At 42.6% G+C, this 3,428-nt stretch overlaps 1 pseudogene; it reads right to left on the bottom strand.

Moving 5' to 3' along the window:
- Positions 1-1,811: 1,811 nt before the first annotated feature.
- LOC110286208 lies at positions 1,812-2,537 on the bottom strand (annotated as a pseudogene).
- Between the last annotated feature and the right edge of the window lie 891 nt (positions 2,538-3,428).

The raw sequence follows: 3,428 nt of genomic DNA, 5'->3' as shown, positions 1-3,428 counted from the left end.
ATATAAGCCTATGAAATTACTTAGCCTTCTACTATTGCAACAGATAAGTGAAATAATTAATCTAAGAATGTTCATTTTGGCTCACTATTTCAGAACCTCAAATACATGGCTGGTTGGTACCTGATTTGGGTCTGTGGTGAGGTAACAGTGTAGCATAGCCAGAAGACTGAGAGGCACAATATCCTTTTACGCACATATTCACAATGACTTAGACCCTTTCAGTTGGCCTCTGTGCAGGCAGGCCTAAGTTCTTAACTCTATATAGGTGAAGAGGAGCTTGATCCTCGAGTTGTTTTCTCTCTTTTCCAAATTGCTGAGAATACAGGCATGTACCACTATGCTGAGCTACTTCACAAATTCTTTATAATTGCTATTCCATTAAACAGACCCTGGAAGTATCTTTTATAAAGCATCAGGATGTTAATTTGGGGCAAAATAATGTTTGAATTAGAAACTTCATTATCATAGTAAAATTTCAAACACTCTTATTTTTAACCAAGTGAAAAAATAGTAGGAAAATTGAAGCTGATTTCCTGAAGAGACACTGAGTAAGTATTTTGTAACCTTCTGGATTCACCTGGAATTTTCTATTTCAGAAGTGCTGTCATTACAAGATATCAACCACTGTTCTATGGAACTCTTTCATGATGTAACTACCCCAGGGTCATTGGTAACAACTCTGTTTTCTAAGTTTATACAAATCACAAAGACACATATCTTACTTTAAGACATGTTAAAATGTCTTACTACACTTGATGGCTCAGGACTCAAACCATACAACCTAAAGGAGATGGTCATTTTACACAAAGCAATTCATACCTTTTAGAACTGAGTAGCATCTCTTCAGGGGTGTTGTTAGTTCTAAAAATGGCAAGATCAAGATCAGATGAGAACATAAAAATCTAGCTAATAATTTTGGCCTTTGACGGTGAGTTTACTCTGCAATTTAACAGTGGCTTTAAATATCCAAGTCAAAATCAAACTTCATTTTCTAAATGGAAGACTGACTGGTGCCATCCCACGGAGGAAAATTCCAACAACAAACTTTAATTAAAATTACTTTGTCTTCTATTATTGCAAAACACAGATGTAATAATTAACTTTCGTGTCCATTTTGGCTCATATTTTCAGAGGTTCAAACCGGTGTCTAGTTTGTTCATGATTTGTGCCTCTGGTAATGTAACAACTTAGCATGGAGTTCAGCAGATGAGAAAACAATTACCAACTTATCTCAAAGACAGTAAACAGCAACAACAAAAAAGAACCTTTGAAGTGCTCATAACTACAAAGAAATTTAAAATTCAACATTTGATGGTTTTTCAAGCTCTGAGTTCTTTCAATTGTTTTTGGTGAAAGTGATGTATTCCATTGTTCCAAGCTGTACCTAAAAATGCTAAGATTTTTGGTGTGAAAACCAGGTATGTCAGAAAAAGTACGGCTTATTATGATTCCATATTTTCTAGAACTCTTCAGTAAGATTCAGTTCTGCAGAGGCCTTCTTACTTTCTGTCCTTTCATGATAGCTGTAGCAAGTCACTCTGAGAGGAGACCTTAACAAAGGCAGCAGACCATCCTTTATCCTCATCCTGTATCCTCATATCTGCTACCGTACACTGTACTTGTTGAGTTTGAAAGTCCTTCAGCAACCGATCACTGCATGTGATAACTATTTGACAAGCTGCAGCAAAGCTTGTTGTTCTTTTGAGAAATGTTTCTTTGTCCAGTGGTTGCATTTTCTAAGAGTCAGATAAACGTGGTTTTCAGTGGCTTAACATGTTCAGTGTATGCATTAGTACCCATAGACTCCAGTACTAAAGACATACCAGTACACATAAACTAAGACACTATTCCACAACTTCCTTAGTGTTCTCTTCACTTGAATGGCCTGGCTGTGGAACAGCAGCGGGTTCTGCTGGTCCCAGACAACGTTCTTTACTGAATTCACGCCTCTGCTTTTTTTCTTTTTCCTCTAGACCTTCCACTAATTTGTATACTATGCTTTGTAATTGTGGATCCATCCTCAAGTTTTTATGAGGTTTGGCCTGGTGCACTATAAGGTTGCACTTTGGACATTTGTTGCTGTGTTCAAAATGTTTTACGATGCAGCTTTTACAGAAACTATGAAGACATTCTGTAATGGTCGCCGCATCTATTAAGTAGCCTTTGCAAATAAAACAGGAGATGTATGGGATCATCTGTGAGAGAGGAATGAGCTGCTCTTCCTGGTCAGACTCTACTGCTGCCTTTTCCTCTGACTCCACTTCTGCCTTCTCTGCCTTCCCCTCTTCCCACTGAGGAGGCTCAGATTCCAGGCATTCTTGAGTTCCCACCTCCCCATTGGAGAACTGGCCCTCCTTACCAGACAGGGATGCTGTGGCACCTGCAGGAGGCAAACCTCGGTGTGCAGGCCACAAGGTCTTCTTTGCTTCCTCTGCTCCCTCAGCTCTCTCATGTTTGTCAGCACCCAGGCCACCTTCTTGGGACTCTGGAATGCTCTCCACCACTGGTTTAGCAAGGGATGAACTGGGTAAAGACATGGCCAGATTTTGTGTAAAGCAGAGACCGGAAATTAGGTAGTATCTAGAGATAAGTCGAGATGTGGAGGCAAAGAGATAGAGACCTTAATTAGGCCAGAAGGGAAGGGAAAACCTGTTGGTAAGGCGAGGCAGCGAGGCGAGGTGGCAGCAAGGCGAGCAGAGGCAAAGCTGGACCCTGAGATGAGATCACCATGCACAACCCTGAGTTGAATCACCACAAGACCAAGAAGCAGGCAAATTCTGGAGACCAGATGAGACGAGATGAGATGAGGTTGCAATCCGAGATGAGACAGGCGAGGTTAGACCAGGTCTGGGATAACACAAGGCCAGACCGGGAGTCAGGCAAGATCAGAGCGGGCTGGGAGTCAGGTCAGGCCAGGCCAGACCAGACAGGGAGTCAGGCAAGGCAAGACCGGGATGGTCAGGCCAGTCCAGACCTGTCCTAGGGTCTGGCAAGATGAGACTCAGAATCAGGCGACAGACTAGACTGGGCCTCAATATCAGGAAGTGAGGCAAAATCAGGAAGCAACGTGAGACTGGGAGGTGCTTAGCGGCTCGAGGTGGCACGGAGGGTCGAGACCAGGAAGTTAGGCAGATCCAAAGGCGAAATTACATCACAGAAAAAGACTTCCAGAGAAGGCAAGATGACACAGTGATGGAAGCCAGATGGCACAAGATTTAGTCAGGGTCACCATGCAAAGCGAATCCCTGAGGTGAGGTAAGACCAAAAGGTGAACAATTCAAAGTGAGATGAGGGTAGTCAATACCATCTCAGGCAAGGGGATGCTGAGCACAAAGAGAACTCCACTGGCTGGCCACAGACATGCAATAGGAGAGTGAAGTAGTAATAAGGAAAGAGTGCAGCCGGATTGAGGAGATAGTGGACGAAGC

The sequence above is a fragment of the Mus caroli genome, chromosome X, assembly GCF_900094665.2.
Source record: "Mus caroli chromosome X, CAROLI_EIJ_v1.1, whole genome shotgun sequence".
NCBI classification, from domain to species: Eukaryota; Metazoa; Chordata; class Mammalia; order Rodentia; family Muridae; genus Mus; species Mus caroli.
The sequence above is the reverse complement of the archived record's forward strand: the minus strand, read 5'-3'. Positions and strand labels throughout refer to the sequence as shown.